The 19,577-nt window shown below is 47.2% G+C and overlaps 1 pseudogene; it reads right to left on the bottom strand.

Moving 5' to 3' along the window:
* Positions 1 to 3,141: 3,141 nt before the first annotated feature.
* LOC123484992 overlaps positions 3,142 to 19,577 on the bottom strand; it is a 50,621-nt pseudogene continuing 34,185 nt past the window's right edge.

Here is a 19,577-nt window from a genome sequence, read left to right as displayed (position 1 = left end):
CCTAGCCTTTTGGGGGGCCCCAACTTGCGAGCAAAACATTTTAGCGGCCCCCTCTTGACAGTGGAGAGAAAAAAACGTTTTAAGAGTTAATTTCCTGCAATTCTACACATTTTGCCATGGGGCGTTGAGTAAATGTTGCAGTTTCAAAGCAAGATTACTACAAGTTTAGATATTATTATTATTATTATTATTATTATTATTATTATTAGCTGGCCGCTAGACTAATTAACCAATCTTTTAAAAAACGTAGCTGACATGGGCAATTGAGTGACTGTCAGGTGACCAACATATCAAGAGAAAAACTGTTGATGCACAACCAAATGTCGAAATTGCACCTTGTGTATTCTACTATTCTAACTCTCAACAGTGATATTGGGGGGGGGGGATTCATCCCCGGGCCTACAAAAGGCCCACCAGCTGCCCATCCCTGATCTAAGATGTTAGTTAGCTCGCTTGTTTGTTTAACATAGATGTGGTGTACACGTGACAGGCCAGCCACCCCCCACGGAAACTAACGGAACGAAACGGGGTTTAGAACTACATTAATTTGTCCATTAGGAAACTCTAGTTGCACGTTTTGCAACTAAAACGAGAGTTTCTATTGGACAAATTCAGGTAGGTCCCTCGCCGTTTCGTTCCGTTTGCTTCAGTTTAAGAAACGTTTTGCACCAGGATAAGCATAATGAATACACCCCTGGTGTCCTGACATTCTGACCCAAGATTAGAAGTTAGAACGAAATGTTCCCTGCTAACAATCTAACTATTTGTCATGTTTTGCCAACGTTACTCTACCAGGCAGTGGAACATGCAGCTAGCACATATTGACTAGCTTGCTATCTATAAACAAATACAAAAAAAAACGTTTAGCATTTAGGCTAGCTGGCTGAAACAATGTCGACCATAAATTCACGTGGATATACAGCTAGCTAGCTAGCTAACCAATGTGGACTAGCTAGCTAGTCACTGACAGCTGCTAGCCAGCCAGCTGATATCTAGCTAAATACTAAAACCAGCAAGTTGCAACAGTTTACCTTTTTTGTTGAGCTCTCATGCATTGCTAGAGCCATGGCTTGTATTCTTCTTATTTTCACTCCAAAGGAACAAAAACGGCCTGACGAGGAACCTCCACTGCACACGAAGAAGTATGTTGACACCGCCGGCGTCTGCTTGTCAACTCGACGTCCATAAATCAGCAGAGAAACTTTTCTCCGTCTTGCTGTGTAGGAGCTGCAGAACCACGCATGCGCAGCTTTTCATTGAGTAACGTTGAGGGAACATCTAGTACAGAACTTTGCTACAACATGGCGTGAAAGGTCTAGCTCACTGATTACATGTTCAAGGTGACAGCTCCCTGAAAGGGAAAGTGGGTTTGACACAGATACCAAGCCTGTATTTATAACGCGTTTAAAATCATGTCTGGAAATGTATAGACTTCCATTGATGTTATTTTCTTACATAACTTGCAAAGAATCACAAAGCCTAGAAAATAAAGTCTGAGGAAAAAAACATGTCCTAAAAGAAACAAAAACTCCATATGCATGTATTGTGGCCTAATCAACAGGTAGGCTATTCAGAACGTTCAGCAAAACAGAATAAAAACCACATCAACGTTTTAATTACTGAGTTTATTTTCTGCTTGTTTGTCTCACACTAGTATTGCTTCAACTTCAGACTCATGGCACCTCCACCCCAGCGGCTGAGGGGACTAAGATTGTAGTTTTACCCAGACAAACAGTTTGTTCTTTTACAGTTACATTATTGTATGTTTCTGGCATCAACACGGCCTAGTTTACTGTCATATCATGAGGCTCTGGGGTGAAGTTTTCCCTAGGTACAGACCTTGGATCAGCTTCCCCTCCCCCAAGCGGAACCCTAAACATTAGTGGGGATAATGCTAGACTGACTCAAGATCACTCTACTCTAATCATGAAAGCCAACTTTTCACTCATTTTGACAATAAACAGAACTGCAGTTCTGGCATACTGGTAGCCTGGGTGAAGGATAATGTAGCCTGGGTGAATTATAATGTTGCCTGGGTGAATTATAATGTTGCCTGGGTGAATGATAATGTAGCCTGGGTGAATTATAATGTTGCCTGGGTGAATTATAATGTTGCCTGGGTGAATGATCATGTAGATTGGGTGAATGATAATGTAGCCTGGGTGAAATTAATTATAATGTAGCCTGGGTGAATGATAATGTAGACTGGGTGAATGATCATGTAGCCTGGGTGAATGATCATGTAGCCTGGGTGAATGATAATGTAGACTGGGTGAATGATAATGTAGCCTGGGTGAAATGAAGTATAATGTAGCCTTTGTGAATGATAATGTAGCCTGGGTGAATTATAATGTAGCCTGGGCGAATGATAATGTAGACTGGGTGAATGATAATGTAACCTGGGCGAATGATAATGTAGCCTGGGTGAATTATAATGTAGCCTGGGTGAATGATAATGTAGCCTGGGTGAATGATCATGTAGACTGGGTGAATGATAATGTAGACTGGGTTAATTATAATGTAGCCTGGGTTAATTATAATGTAGCCTGGGTGAATGATCATGTAGCCTGGGTGAATGATCATGTAGCCTGGGTGAATGATAATGTAGCCTGGGTGAATGATAATGTAGCCTGGGTGAATGATAATGTAGCCTGGGTGAATGATAATGTAGCCTGGGTGAATGATAATGTAGCCTTGGTGCCAGTCTGTTTATGCTCTCTTGCCAACTCCTTATGGAACTGTCTTGCCAGACATTGGATTGACAATGTAGTAGGCCAGAGCCCAAACAGATCTGGGACCAGGCTGTTAACATACTGGGTCCTTTTTCCATTCATTTTAGGCTCTGAACAGGGAGGCAAAAACATCCCCTGTTTTTTTATGTAATAATTTAGAACAGTGCAAGCACTCATACAATACAAGCTTCTCATAAATTCATATCTTTAGTTCTCCACAGGTGACTAGTAAATAACTCAGTAGCGCTTCTTATGTGTAAGTTCCTCTTATGTGTAAATTATTTTTATGCGAATTACATGTAATTTCACATTTATTGCATCATCATTTTTAAAATCTAGTGAATGAATCCTGCTCAGTCCTTTGAAATAAATATTTCTCCCTACTCTTTAGAAATGACACTCATGAAACTGCTTTAAAATGCTTTTGTATTTCTCAAACATTTAAATTCCTTTAGTACCGGTCAAAAATATGTATCTGTTTAGATGTAAATGTGTGGGGACAAAGTGGGAGCGACTGATAACAGGTCAGGGTGCAGTTCCGGGGTTGTGACGCTGAGGTCGCTCTCCCCATAGAGGGCAGTGGAGAAGGCACTGTAGTCCAGGGCCCCTGGGACCCCATCAGGCCCATTGTAGAGGGGCATCCTGGCGATACAGTATTCTGCCTGCTCTGGGGGCAGCTCTCTACGCAGCTCCTCCAGCAGGATGAAGGGCTATGGAAAGGATACAACAGAGAGACATTAGTGACCACATTTGAGATGACATTGTAAAATAAACTTTAAATACCATTGTGACATGACTTGACTAGATAAAGACAGACAGAGAGAGAGAGAGAGAGAGAGAGAGAGAATAAAGAGAAAGAGAGAGAGAGAGAGAGAGAAAGAGAAAGAGAGAGAGAGAGAGAAGGAGAGAGAGAGAGAGAAAGAGAGAGAGAGAGAAAGAGAAAGCATGCGAGAAAGTAAGCGTGCGAGACAGATAAAACAAAGAGTGAGAGAGAAAGCAAGTGAATGAGACAGAGAGAGAACCACCACTCCCCACCTTATCAGCAGCCAGGATCTTGAAGGAGGCCAGGACCTGCTCTGAGGTGTCTGAGTCGGACGTCTCTCCTAGTCATGAAGTCAACGAAGGACTGGAAGGTCACCTTGTTGGACCCGTTGGGATCCACTAGAGACATGATGCGGGCAAACTCAGACTCTCCCTACAAATCACAGAGCATAGTATAATCAGGCTACTTTATTACAACAGCCACATTGATTTAGCCAGGTCCCAGATCTGTTGTTGCTGTCTTGCCAATTCCTATGGTCATTGTCAGGTGACGTAACAAACAGATCTGGAACCAGGCTAACATTGAGTCAATCAGGTTGTGATTAACAGACGATGAGATGCTGTGCTAGTCATGTCCAACCTGGTGAAGGGTTATGTTTGATACATTACTCATGTCCAACCCTGTTAAGGGTTATGTTTGATCCATTACTCATGTCCAACCCTGTTAAGGGTTATGTTTGATTAGCAGGTCAGAGTAGGGATCAGCAATGGCCTGTCTGTGTCCCAAATGGCACCCTAGTCCCTTTACAGTGCACTAGTGTTGACCAAGGGCCCTATGTGCTCTGGTCAACAGAGTGCACTAAGTGTTGACCAAGGGCCTGTGTGCTCTGGTCAACAGAGTAGGTCAGTGTACGGGCAATAGGGTGTTGTCTGTGCACTGCAGAGAGAGACCAGTGAATGTTCCAAGAGCGCTTCCATATTAAACGTAACAGGACAAAGGCCTTGTGACCAACCTAAAAAGAATACACCTTCATTTACATCCCTGGCATACATCATGGGATTCCCTATGTGTGGTGTGGTGTCATTGTGATGGCTTGGGAACAGAGAGAGAGAAACATGGTGTTGTATCATTATCTACAGTATTACATTTACATTTACGTCATTTACAGACGCTCTTATCCAGAGCGACTTACAAATAGGTGCATTCACCTTATAGCCAGTGGGATAACCACTTTACGTTTTTTATTTTATTTTTTATATATATTTATTTATTTATTTTTAGTTTTTTTAGTTTTGGGGTTGGGGTTTGGGTTGGGGTGGGGGGGGTAGAAGGATTACTTTATCCTATCCCAGGTATTCCTTAAAGAGGTGGGGTTTCAAGTGTCTCCGAAAGGTGGTGAGTGACTCCGCTGTCCTGGCGTCGTGAGGGAGCTTGTTCCACCATTGGGGTGCCAGAGCAGCGAACAGTTTTGACTGGGCTGAGCGGGAACTATGCTTCCGCAGAGGAAGGGAGCCAGCAGGCCAGAGGTGGATGAACGCAATGCCCTCATTTGGGTGTAGGGACTGATCAGAGCCTGAAGGTACGGAGGTGCGTTCCCCTCACAGCTCCGTAGGCCAGCCACCATGGTCTTGTAGCAGTATAAGTGACTGGGGGTGATTCTGCCATTATTAATAAGAGCCTGTATTGTCTCATGATAAGAGGGCATGAATGACATCTGTTCTCTCTAGTGGCTGCATCACAAATGGCAGCCTATCCCCTATGTAGTGCACTACTTTTTAACAGAGCCCTATGGTCCCTATGGTCCCCATGAGCTCTATGAGCCCTGATCAGAGGTGGTAAATAGGGAGTGGTTTGAGACAGAGCAGCCACTGAGTGACCCTGGAAGATAAAGACCACATCACCAATAGTCAGCATATCTGGGGGCATTTTGGACCATGATCAACAGTTTCACAATGATTCCTGGCCATCATTGTGAAAAGCTAATATTGATAATTCTGACAAAATGTACTCACTATTAAAGATAGGTTACTTAACAGTGAGGACGTTTTGTCAGAATGATCGTGTGAGCCTTTAGATTCTTATGACACTCTTATGACAGTCTTATGACAGTCTTATGACACTCTTATGACACTCTTATGACACTCTTATGACAGCTCATTCTATGTATTTACCAGATCGTAGCCCATGGAGATCAGACATGCTCTGAAGTCATCTTTCCATGCCTCCTTTCTTCTTCTGCAGGGTGGGGAGAGGAGGAGGAGGATGAGGGGGAGGAGGAAGAGGAGTGGAGAGGTGGAGGAGGAGGGGGGGAGGGGGGAGTGGAGAGGAGGAGGAGGAGGTAGGGAAGGGGGTGGAGAGGAGGAGGGGGAGTGGAGAGGAGAGGGGAGTGGAGGGGGGGGGAGTGAAGAGGTGGTGGAGGAGGAGGAGGAGGAGGAGAAGGAGAAGGAGGGAGTGTGGAGAGGAGTGGGGAGTGGAGAGGAGGAGGGGGGGAGTGGAGAGAGGAGGGGGGAGTGGAGAGGAGGAGGTAGGGAAGGGGGTGGAGAGGAGGAGGGGGAGTGGAGAGGAGGAGGGGGAGTGGAGAGGAGGGTAGGGAAGGGGTGGGGGTGGTGGAGGATGGGAGGAGGAGGGAGTGTGGAGAGGAGGGGGGAGTGGAGAGGAGAGGAGGAGGAGGAGGAGGGGTGTGAGGGGGGGGGGAGTGGAGAGGAGGGGGGGAGTGTAGAGGTAGAGGTAGAGGAGAGAGGTGGAGAGGTGGAGAAGGAGGAGAGGAGGAGGAGGTAGAGGAGGAGGGGGGGAGGAGGAGAGAGGGCAATGGAGAGACAGACCAAGCCACATGGCCAATGACAGGGGATGGAGGATGGGGTTTACAGGGTGAGAGAGTCCAGTGTGGATATGACAAGGAGAGGTGTGGGGAGGGAGGGGGGAGAGGGGGGAGAGTGGATATGACAAGGAGAGGAATAGAGGACAACAGACAGATAGATGGTCAGACAGACAGACAAACGGACAGGCAGACAGACAGACAGACGGACGGACAGACAGACGGACAGACAGACAGACAGACAGACAGAGCAGGCAGACAGGCGGACGGCAGACAGACAGACGACGGACAGACAGACAGACAGGCAGGCAGGCAGGCAGACAGGCAGGGCAGACAGACAGTGACAAGAAGCACAAGACAAAGAACAGAGAGAAGATCATTCATTCAGTGTCTTTGATGAGAGGAGGGCCTGTGATAACACCATGCCATTGTTTCTCTAACAGAGAGAGATATTGCCTTCAGCGATACCTACAGCAACACAATACTATACATACACATCTGGGCCTGTATTCAGGGAACCTCTCAGAGTAGGAGCGCTGATCTGGGACCAGGTCACCCCCTGTCCATATGGAGTGCTGATCTGGGACCAGGTCACCCCCTGTCCATTGGAGTGCTGATCTGGGACCAGGTCACCCCTGTCCATATGGAGTGCTGATCTGGGACCAGGTCACCCCTGTCCATATGGAGTGCTGATCTAGGACCAGGTCACCCCTGTCCATATGGAGTGCTGATCTGGGACCAGGTCACCCCTGTCCATATGGAGTGCTGATCTGGGACCAGGTCACCCCCTGTCCATATGGAGTGCTGATCTGGGACCAGGTCTCCCCCTGTCCATATGGAGTGCTGATCTAGGACCAGGTCACCCCTGTCCATATGGAGTGCTGATCTGGGACCAGGTCACCCTGTCCATATGGAGTGCTGATCTGGGACCAGGTCACCCCTGTCCATATGGAGTGCTGATCTGGGACCAGGTCACCCCCTGTCCATATGGAGTGCTGATCTCGGACCAGGTCACCCCCTGTCCATATGGAGTGCTGATCTGGGACCAGGTCACCCCTGTCCATATGGAGTGCTGATCTGGGACCAGGTCACCCCCTGTCCATATGGAGTGCTGATCTGGGACCAGGTCACCCCTGTCCATATGGAGTGCTGATCTGGGACCAGGTCACCCCCTGTCCATATGGAGTGCTGATCTGGGACCAGGTCACCCCTGTCCATATGAGTGCTGATCTGGGACCAGGTCACCTGTCCATATGGAGTGCTGATCTGGGACCAGGTCACCCCCTGTCCATATGGAGTGCTGATCTGGGACCAGGTCACCCCTGTCCATATGGAGTGCTGATCTGGGCCAGGTCACCCCCTGTCCATATGGAGTGCTGATCTGGGACCAGGTCACCCCTGTCCATATGGAGTGCTGAATGAATACATACCCTGAATATATTATAATATTGTAAAGTGGAGAGCTGAGCTGTCTAAGAGAAGCCCCTTGAGATCAATATACACCAAACATTAACCTCCTACAGAGAACAAGTCACTTTACTATTATTATAACTAGTGCTGAATGGTGGTGTTACTGCTTGTGTTAGCGCAGTTAGCATCACAACATGTGACTGCTGCCATGCCAGGGGGAGGAGTCAGGGTTTAGTAACAGGTGCACATGGTTTGGTCAGTACCTGGTTGTTATGTCTCACTCAGGCTGACCAGGCAAGCTTTGAACTCTTCACAGGGCAGTCTGCCAGACCTGTCCTGCAGGCAGCCACACAGCCAACACATTTACATTTTAGTCATTTAGCAGACGACGTTTATCCAGAGCGATTTACAGGAGCAATTAGGGTTAAGTGCCTTGCTCAAGGGCACATCGACAGATTTTTCACCTAGTCGGCTCGGGATTAGAACCAGAGACCTTTCGGTTACTGGCACGCTCTTAACCACTAAGCTACCTGCGCGCACACACACACACACACACACACACACACACACACACACACACACACACACACACACACACACACACACACACACACACACACACACACACACACACACACACACACACACACACACACACACACACACACACACACACACACACACACGATCCATGGTGTCAGTAAACGTGAGCTAATTGCTGACGTCATTAGCATGGATTTTTTTTATCTGTACGTCCCTAATATTACACATTTGACAAAATACTAAGAAGTGAGTTACAAACCAAAAGCGGTCAACCTTAGTTAATAAGTCACATTCCTGGACTTAGATACAATAAATATAAATCTCTCGCCCGGACAGAACACTTAAGACACAGAGGGATACACCCCTGTAAGTGGGTTGGGTCAGGCACTGGAAAGCACAGAGAGACACACACGTCCCTGTCGGTGGTTAGGGTCAGGGACACTGGAAAGACACAGAGAGAGGCACAGAGGATCACAACCTGTCGAGTGGTTAGGGTCAGGGACACTGGAAAACACCGAGAGGCACAGAGGGATACACAACCCTGTCGAGTGGGTTGGGGTCAGGGACACTGGAAGGACACAGAGAGACACAGAGGACACAGTACCCTGTCGGGAGTGGGTTAGGGTCAGGGACACTGGAAAGACACAGAGGGACACAGCAGGTTAAGTTAGAGGAAAGACACAGAGAGACACAGTACCCTGTCGAAGTGGGTTGGGGTCAGGGACACTGGAAGACACCAAGACACAGCAGGTTAAGGTTAGAGGAAAGACACAGAGGGGACACAGCAGGTTAAGGTTAGAGGAAAGACACAGAGAGACACAGTACCCTGTCCGAGTGTGGGTTGGGGTCAGGGACACTGGAAAGACACAGAGAGACACGTACCCTGTCGAAGTGGGTTAGGGTCAGGACACTGGAAAGACACAGAGGGACACAGCAGGTTAAGGTTAGAGGAAAGACACAGAGAGAACAGTACCCTGTCGAAGTGAGTGAAAGACTGGCGGAACTCGTTCATCTGTTGCTGGCTGATGCCCTTAGCGTCCGCGTCAGAATCTGGGTCTCGATCTCTTGATGTTCTGCGATGGTGGTCAACGCTGCTCCCAACCCACTTGCTGCAGGGGGGCTGAGGGCCAAGTCACAGGAGTGGGGTCTGAACCCGTCTACGATCACGAGGCCGAAAGCCAATCACAGGGTGGGATCTCCTTTTCGCGTGAAAATACCAGCTTAACCATTAGCCAAGAGGGTGGCACGGTATCTAAAACAGATCCCAACATTGTATTTGTGAGAATGATCTCTGAACTGTTCAAGCCCCATATAATGAGGCCGCGTACCTCCATGGTGTAGTTGGAGTGCTTGTTGTCGAAGATGAGGAACTCTTGATGTGTTGGTGGTCTCCCTCTAGCTTGTCGATGTTGCACTTGTAGTTGATGATACCTGTTCAACTGCTTCAGCTGGCTCATCTGGTCCTCCAAAACCTCCGATGTCAGCGGAGCTACGGCCGATCTCCTGGTTGGAGAGAGGAGAAAGAAAAGGTCATCATCACCATCGGATCTCCCAAATTGCACTATATTTTATATATCTGTCCACTCTGCCCAGGGTCCACAGATCTGGTCTAAAGTAGTGCACTATATTGGGGATGGGAGCCATTTGGGCTGCCTTGTGTTTCTGTTCAGAACATCCCCTGAGCTGCAGGGCACTGTTTAGCATCTTTAAAAACAGATGGTTGCTTAGTTGTTGGTTGGTGGGTTTTCAATTGCGCTTGGGCCCTAGGTGCTATGGTTCGGATTCGGGTCAATTCCATTGCAATTACCTCCATTCGGAAGTCAACTGAAATTCCAAATTCCAATATTTACTTCCTGAGCGGACTGTTGAAATGGGTTGATCCTCTCAACCCTGAGGTACAGATCCCTAGGTGTACAGCACGGGCAGGTGACCCTCGTAATAATGTGGAATGGAGTAATAATGAACCCATGTGTTTATTCCATTCATTTCTTCCAGCTTTTAGTCCTCCCCAATTAGGTGCCTCCAGCCCTGTTGTACAGATGCCAGGTACCAAAGGTCAGGACAGGTAGGTGGGTATCTGTCTCACCTCCATCTGGGTCTGATCCTCCATATGTTGCCTGGGCAGCAAGCTGTGTCTGAGCGCTCGTTGCTGCTGTCTACTACTCCTCTTGGAGCTTTCTCTGGGGGCCTTCTTCACCTGATCGACCAGCACAGGAAGGGTTAACACTACAGAATCTGTTCACACTGTGATTTCCCCAACACAGAATATTAATTTGAGTGCTTTTTTTGAGTCTTAGGACTGGGCTTAATCTGTGTCTGGGAAACTGGTTATATCTATAGTTACACGTTTTTCAATCCCCCTGGGCCCCGGGCTTTTGTTCTAAGCCCAGCACCTACACCCCTGATTGAACTAATCAGCGAATCATCGCCATTATTAGTATGTTATTCTTGTGTTAATAAAGCCTGCTGCACACCCTGAGAGGGTCTCCAGATCGAGATTGAAGAGCTTTATCACAAAGATTCACAGTATCAACGCACACAAAAACAGACATTGTCTGCGTCCAAAAAAAGGCTCTGGTCAAAAGCAGTGCTCTATATAAGGAATCGGGTGCCATTTGGGACCTTGGTGCTAGTAGCTACCTTGTCCCATTTCAGTCCTATCTCTCTGGTGTGATGTCACTGTAGGGGTTGGTGAGGTCAGGAGTGCCGTAGCTCTGGGCGATCTTCTGTACCTCCATGTAGATGCTCAGAATGGCCTGTCTCTCTCAGTCAGCCTCTGGGAGGGTGCCTTGAACTGGTCATGGGCTGGATCGCTCTGCGAGGTGGAGAGGAGCGAGTTACGGGGGACGTTGTCATCCGTCATTCTGACATACATGTCTTTAAATATACATTAGACATCGTGCTGACTCATGACACCATAGCTATCTATATCAATGGAGTATTTCCAAACGGGGGAGGGGGGGGGGGGAGGAGTCCGTCTCACCTGATGTCATCCACAGTGTGAACTATGCTATTATTTACCTGATGTCATCCACAGTGTAACTATAACATCTTTACCTGATTCATCCCAGTGTGAACTATAACATGTCTTTACCTGGATTCATCCACAGTGTGAACTATGAACATGTCTTTACCTGGATGTCATCCACAGTGTGAACTATAACATGTCTTTACCTGGTGTCATCCACAGTGTGAACTATAACATGTCTTTACCTGATTCATCCACAGTGTGAACTATGACATGTCTTTACCTGATGTCATCCACAGTGTGAACTATAACATGTCATTACCTGGATGTCATCCACAGTGTAACTATGAACATGTCTTTACCTGATTCATCCCAGTGTGAACTATGAACATGTCTTTACCTGGATGTCATCCACAGTTAACTATGAACATGTCTTTACCTGGATGTCATCCACAGTGTGAACTATGAACATGTCTTTACCTGGATGTCATCCACAGTGTGAACTATGAACATGTCTTTACCTGGGTGTCATCCACAGTGTGAACTATGAACATGTCTTTACCTGATTCTCCCTGTAACTATGAACATGTCTTTACCTGGATGTCATCCACAGTGTGAACTTAACATGTCTTTACTGGATTCATCCCGTGTGAACTATGAACATGTCTTTACCTGGATGTCATCCACAGTGTGAACTATGAACATGTCTTTACCTGGGTGTCATCCACAGTGTGAACTATGAACATGTCTTTACCTGGATTCATCCATAGTGTCAACTATAACATGTCTTTACCTGGATGTTATGCACAGTGTGAACTATGAACATGTCTTTACCTGGGTGTCATCCACAGTGTGAACTATAATATGTATTTACCTGGATGTCATCCACAGTGTGAACTATGAACATGTCTTTCTGATTCATCCACGTGTGAACTATGAACATGTCCTGCAGGTCTTCCATGCTCCTTCCATCCAGTTGTTAAAGGGAGCTGACCTCTTAAACTCCAGAACAGCTGGTCAATAGTCTCAGTAGCTTCTCCGTCCTCTGAGAGACACCAAGGTAGGAAGTGGGATTCCATTAATGCCAAATGATCATTAATATGATGAATATATCATGACCAGTGGTTTTGAACTACTCTTAAACACTGTTTTTGTTGATTTGTGACATGAAACTGGTCATTCACAGTGACTAATGAGTTGTGATTTCTGTATTGATCATCTGAGTGCATATTTGGTCAGCAGATTAGAACCAGACTAGAACCAGATTAGAACCAGATTAACCGATTGCCCTCTACCCTTTGCTTCATCCTCACACATTCACGGGAGCAGGAGATCACTACTGGTGATTACAGCTTGTGGGGGTGAGACCTGGGCATCCTCACCCCCTTAGCCTTCACCGGGGGACCTCTGGCTCCCCCCATTAGCCTTCACCAGGGGCCTCTGTCTCCCTACACTACCCCCCCCCAGAGCCTCTGTCTCCCTACACTCGCCCCCCCCCAGAAAACCCCCCTATTCTGTACCTCCAGGTTCTCCCTCCTCTTCTGGGTGGGGTCCCCAGCTATCCCACTGGTCACAGATGCCCTGGCAGCGCTCGTTGATGGCAGACGCAGCATGGTGAATCCAGCTCACTGTGGACACAGAGAGAGAGAGAGAGGGAGGGAGGTTCTGTCAAAAGTAGTGCGCTATATGGGGATGGGTGCCATTTGGCGGGCTAACAGTGTGCGTCGTTGTGACTTTGTGGAGCCATGCTTGTGAGTCAACAGTACATAGCTGTTGGATGTGTTTCATATGTAGATAACCTTTGATCTCTGACATACCGAGACAGAGTTCACATTCTGTTGGATACACCTGGAGCTACTCTCACCGGACAGTTTATTAGGTACACCCTCCCCCTCCGTCACCAAAAATGTATCGCTCCTACAGACAGTGAGTCAAGGTGGCCGTGGCTTGCTATTGTGAAGGAAAATGTTATGCTTGTACTTTTCTACTGACCCATTTGACTGGGTTCGTGCAAGTGACTGATTGATCGTGCCTGGGAGGAATCCTCACTATCAGTATAAGCAAAGTTTGACTTTGAGACCCTGGTGGTAATTTCCACGGCACTAAATAAAACAGGCATCGAGGCATTCAGTTACTGTTTGATTAAACATTAGAACGGGAAAAACAAGTGACCTGAATGGTGCGACAAACAAAAAACATCCAGTCAGCGGCAGTTCTGTGGCGAAAAAACTACTTGGTGATGAGAGAGGTCGAAGGAGAATGGCAAGAATCGTGCAAGAATTTTGATGTTCCCGATTCCATCGCACAGGGTGTATGAGTTGATATACACAACAATGCAAGATTCAAGACTTCGTGCTTTTGAACAAAAATTATTGTACAGAATTCTTGCCACCAACAACATGTTGAATATTTGGGGCATACCATCATCGCTGCTCTGCAGACCATTTGTTCTGGTGTTGCCCTCAGGTAGCCTGCTTCTGGTCTCAGTTCAGGAATGGCTCAAAAAGCTAACATTCATCAAAAATCGACCCTAGAAATAGCATTGTTGGGAGTTCTGGAGAGACCTGGTCAGTCAGTTACTAATATACTAATACTTTTAGTAAAAGTATTTCTCTTCAACTCGCAATCTGTGGATTCTATTCGATTAGATAGATTAAAATTGTATGTTAAACATCACAGCATAGTTGAAAGAGATATGGTGTGTCGTGACTGACACTCATTATTGTGGTGACTATTATTTGTCGAATAATTACTAGATTAAATTAATCATGTAACAATTAACTCATTAGGAATTTGGGGCACCAGGGAAAAGTTGTTTAACGAGTTACCGTTTCCTGAATTAACTCTAAAGACATCTAGATATCTCTTATCGTTTAACATTTATTAATAATGTACCTCATATCAGTTTCATTCTGAAAGTCGTAGACTCTTTAATATTTAACGTCATTTAGCAGACACTCTTATCCAGAAGCGACTTACAGTTAGTGCACACATTATTTATTTGTATTTATACTGACCCCCCGTGAAACTAACCACAACCCTGGCGTTACAAACCACATGCCTTTACCAACTGAGCTATCTCCCTGCCGGCCATTCCCTCCCCTATCCTGGACCAATTGTGCGCCGCCCCATTGGTCTCCCGGTTCCCGGCGGTACAGCAAAGCCTGGATTCGAACCAGGATCTCTAGTGGCACAGCTAGCACTCGATGCAGCCCTTGGACCACTGCGCCACTCGGGAGTGTCATTACGTCCTTTAGCAGACGCTCTTATCCAGAGTGACTTACAAATTGGTGCATTCACCTTATGATAGCCAGTGGGATAACCACTTTACAATATTTATTTTTATATTTTTATTTATTTAAAAAAAATATTTGTTATATTTTTTATATTTCAAATTTTAAATAGTAATTTTTTTTTTTAGTATGTTTTTAATTTTCATTTGTTTCATATATATATTGTTGTTTTATTTTTATTTTAGTTGTTTATTTATAATTATATGTGTTTTTTTTGTTTGTTTTTGTTGTTGTTTTTTTTATTATTATTATTTTATTATTGTATTATTATTTATTTATTTATTTAATATTTTTATGGGGGGTGGGGGGTGTAGAAGGATTACTTTTATACTATCCCAGGTATTCCTTAAAGAGGTGGGGTTTCAAGTGTCTCCGGAAGGGGGTCAGTGACTCCGCTGTCCTGGCCGGTACTAAATGGGTTACCAATAAACTGTCTGGGGCGTGTATATAACTAATAGTGACCTCACCATTTCCACTACGCTAGGAAATCTCCCAGTTTGTTTGAAATTCACAGTAACAAAGTCCAATTGCCAACATGACTTAGAATCAGCCGTTGACGCTACGTATCCTCCTACCAATGTCTGTAGCTCCCATCCTTCCCTCCGCTCGTAAAACTAAACGTCCCAGACATCAGAGAAAGTGTAAAGAGGTGCGATAGTGATAATATCTCTCTCTTTGCTAGTTGTGCTTCCACTGCTTATCGTCACAGTGCTGTACATCCACTGCACACACACACACACACACACACACACACACACACACACACACACACACACACACACACACACACACACACACACACACACACACACACACACACACACACACACACACACACACAGACACACACACACACAACACACACACACACACAGACACAGACACACAGACACACACACACACACACACACACACACACACACACAGACACACACACACACACACAGACACACACAGACACACACAGACACACACACACACACACACACACACACCCCCACAACACACCACACACACACACACACACACAGACACACAGACACACACACACACACACACACACCACACACACAGAGAGAGATTAGCAGAACAGATTTCTCCAGGGTGTTGTGTCTCTAACAGACACACCAGAATAGATCGGTAGAGATGTGAACCCTTAAACAAACGATACACTACCATTCTTCTATTTCCTGACTCTCTGAGTCCCCCCCCTCTAGACGTATCCCAGAGATACCTGGGTCGTTGTTCAATAGGGAATGCAACGGAAAACGTTCTTAAACATTTTGCAACAGAAAACGAAAAAAATGAACTTTTCTCATTGGTGAGGTCAAAGTAGTTTATTCAGTTTGGTGCCTAATGAACATGACCCAGGAACATTGCAGGGGGCTGAGAGAGAACTCTGAGGTGACCAGTCCCATTGTGTTCCCGGGCCCAGACCCTCCCAGGCAGGAAGTGGATATAGGTGGTGGGGAACAGAGCCAAACTCCTGTGGCCAAACAGAGCCTCACTAGGGGACAACTTTGGGAGTGTGTCTGTCTGTGTGTGTGTGTGTGTGTGTGTGTGTGTGTGTGTGTGTGTGTGTGTGTGTTGTCTGTGTGTGTGTCTGTGTGTGTCTGTGTGTGTGTCTGTGTGTGTGTCTGTGTGTGTGTGTGTGTGTCTGTGTGTGTGTGTGTGTGTGTGTGTCTGTGTGTGTGTCTGTGTGTGTGTGTCTGTGTGTGTGTGTGTGTGTGTGTGTGTGTGTGGTGTGTGTGTGTGTGTGTGTGTGTGTGTGTGTCAGTTCACTGCCATGTATCTGAGTCATGGGGGTCATAGACATTTATCTTATTTGGTGTCTAACAGCCAATGGGATCACAGCATTTAAGAAGGTGAAAGGTCATCCCTTAGTTAGTACTGCAGAAGGACTAACAGTGTTATCTCAGTCAATATTAACCTCTGTTGGGAATCTCCCCTCAGACAGGCTTGCAACACAGCCTGTGGAAAATTCAGTCCACGTTTGTACAAATTTACAAACAGAATTCAGGAAAGTAGGACTTTAGATGTCATTACTGATTCCTGACGACGTGTATTTAAAGGGACACATTCACATTTAGCATTTTACATGATTTTAGTAAAAGTGATGCCTTGTGTAATGATGTGTTTTTTTTGAAAGAACCAAGATGAACACAAATAGTGTCAGTGGAAAGAACAAACACAGCCTACAGGTGGTGACAGGAGGTTGCTCTGGTCTGACATCAGAGTCCTTCAACTGTGACACGTGAAGAACACAGGTTGGCCCGCGTTCTAGAACAGGGGCTGTCCAATAATGGCAGGGGGAATATATATATATCGCTGGCAGGGCAGGGGACTGGGGAGAGAGGTGAATATATACAGGGGACTGGGGGAGAGAGGGGAGAGAGAGAGAGAGAGAGAGAGAGAGGAGGAGAGGCAAGACAGAGAGAGAGAGAGAGAGAGGAGAGAGCAGAGAGAGAGAGAGGAGGAGAGAGACAGAGAGAGAGAGAGAGAGAGAGAGAGAGAGAGGGGGGGAGAGAGAGAGAGAGGGTGAATATATACAGGAGACTGGGGAGGGTGAGGGGATCACCCCCATCATAACTCTATCTCCAACTACGACACACACAATGGTGGACACGGGCACACACACACGGACAAATACACACACACACACACACACACACACACACACACACACACACACACACACACACACACACACACACACACACACACACCCAGGCAGGCAGGCAGGACAATCAGTGCTGGTGCAGAGGGAAACTGGCAGGTGCTGTTCAGTGTCATTTCAAACCCAAATTTAGAACAATGGACTGTTCTCAATGCAAAGACACACTGACCTCTGGACTGGTTGGTGGTGCTTTTAACTTTACAAGAGTTTACACGAGGGGCAAATGTTTCCTTTAGGGTGGTTGAACTTTGGCAGCAACAGTGAGGATTCTGTGTCTGCCAGTAGGTTACAGTCTGTCAGTGGCCTTGCCCAGACTGCCTTCAGCCACTAGATGGAGTCCATACAGCACAACAGAAGTCCAGACAAGCGGAGCAGAGAATCAGCCTCCCTACTGACTGCCTGCTCAGAACTGACAACCACAACAGCAATACCTGTCAATCTACATAACATTAGCCTGGGCCGGTTGTGTGCTGACTGTGGGCCAGCTGTAGGCCCGGGTTTGTGGGGTGACTGTGGACCGATTGTGGGCTAGGTGTGGAGCTGACTGTAGGGTGACTGTGGACCGATTGTGGGCTAGGTGTGGGCTGACTGTGGGGTGACTGTGGACCGATTGTGGGCTAGGTGTGGGCTGACTGTGGGGTGACTGTGGACCGATTGTGGGCTAGGTGTGGGCTGACTGTGGGGTGACTGTGGACCGATTGTGGGCTAGGTGTGGGCTGACTGTGGGGTGACTGTGGACCGATTGTGGGCTAGGTGTGGGCTGACTGTGGGGTGACTGTGGACCGATTGTGGGCTAGGTGTGGGCTGACTGTGGGGTGACTGTGGACCGATTGTGGGCTTGGTGTGGGCTGACTGTGAACCGATTGTGGGCTAGGTGTGGGCTGACTGGGAAAATGTGGGGCAGGGACTAGTTGAGTTCCTGTGCGATGGCAGCGATCTGTTCCAGTCTGTCCTGGTGAGCGCCAGGTCACTCTCACCCCCACCCCCCACTCCCTCCCCCCCTTACTTTAACTCCTGTGCGATGGCAGCGATCTGTTCCACTCTGTCCTGGTGAGCGGCCAGGTCACTCTCAAAAGCCTCATGTTTCCGGAGCAGAGCTCTCACCTCCGTCAGAGAGCAGGACTCGTAGTCCTTATGAGACAGACCTGTCCTTACCTGAACAAACACATCATCAAAATCACTGATCACCATTAGGAATGGATCTATTTTGATAGATAATCTATGTGCATTTCTAAAGACAGATCTGCTCAATTCAGTTCAGTTTATTTTATTGTCCTTATTCAGGAAATGGTCTCCCATCTTGAGCACAGGACATCTCAGGATGGTACTGCTGGAGCGATGTTCATGTACAGAATATTGGACTAATTCAATACATTTAAATTTTAGTCATTTAGCAGACGCTCTTATCCAGAGCAGTTAGTGAGTGCATACATTTATTTTATAAAAAATAAATAAAAAAAATCATACTAGCCCGTGAAATCGAACCCACAACCCTACCGTTGCAAACGCCATGCTCTACCAACTGAGCTACATCCCTGCCGGCCATTCCCTCCCCCTACCCTGACGCGCCGGCCATTCCCTCCCCTACCTGGACGACGCTGGCCATTCCCTCCCCTGCCCTGGGCCCGCTGCCATTCCCTCCCCTACCCTGGGCCGAGCTGGCCATTCCCTCCCCTACCCTGGACCGACGCTGGCCATTCCCTCCCCTACCCTGGGACGACGCTGGCCATTCCCTCCCCCTACCCTGGACGACCTGGCCATTCCCTCCCCTACCCTGGACGACGCTGGGCCATTCCCTCCCCTACCCTGGACGCGCTGGCCATTCCCTCCCCCTACCCTGGACGACGCTGGGCCAATTGTGTGCCGCCCCAATAGAAGTGGTTCTCAAACCTCTTCTCTGTGACCTCCCCCCGACCCCCAACGACCCCCAAACACCCCCAACCGACAGCCGTTCCATGTATTTAACTATTCCACAGCTAGCTCACCTGATTCAACTTGTCGACTTAATCGTCAAGCCCTTCACTAGGTCAATCAGGTGAGATAGTTCAGGGAAAACAACTAAATCGTGAAAACGTCTGGAGGTCCCAAGGAGAGGTCAGAGAACCCCTGGAATAGAGAGAGAACAGACGGACCTACAGACCAGTCCTGGTGGGTGGCAGCCTTCATCTGGAACTTCTCCAGCCCAGGTGGTTGAGACGCTCCAGCCTCCTGGTCTCACTCATCAGCCACTCCTCATAGCCCTTCTCTGCCTGCTCCAGGCCCGTCCCACGCACTGGTGATGTCCTACACACACACACACGACACACACACACACACACACACACACACACACACACACACGCACACACAACACACAAACACACAACACACACACAC

The sequence above is a fragment of the Coregonus clupeaformis genome, unplaced genomic scaffold (genome assembly GCF_020615455.1).
Source record: "Coregonus clupeaformis isolate EN_2021a unplaced genomic scaffold, ASM2061545v1 scaf0527, whole genome shotgun sequence".
NCBI lineage: Eukaryota > Metazoa > Chordata > Actinopteri > Salmoniformes > Salmonidae > Coregonus > Coregonus clupeaformis.
The sequence above is the reverse complement of the archived record's forward strand: the minus strand, read 5'-3'. Positions and strand labels throughout refer to the sequence as shown.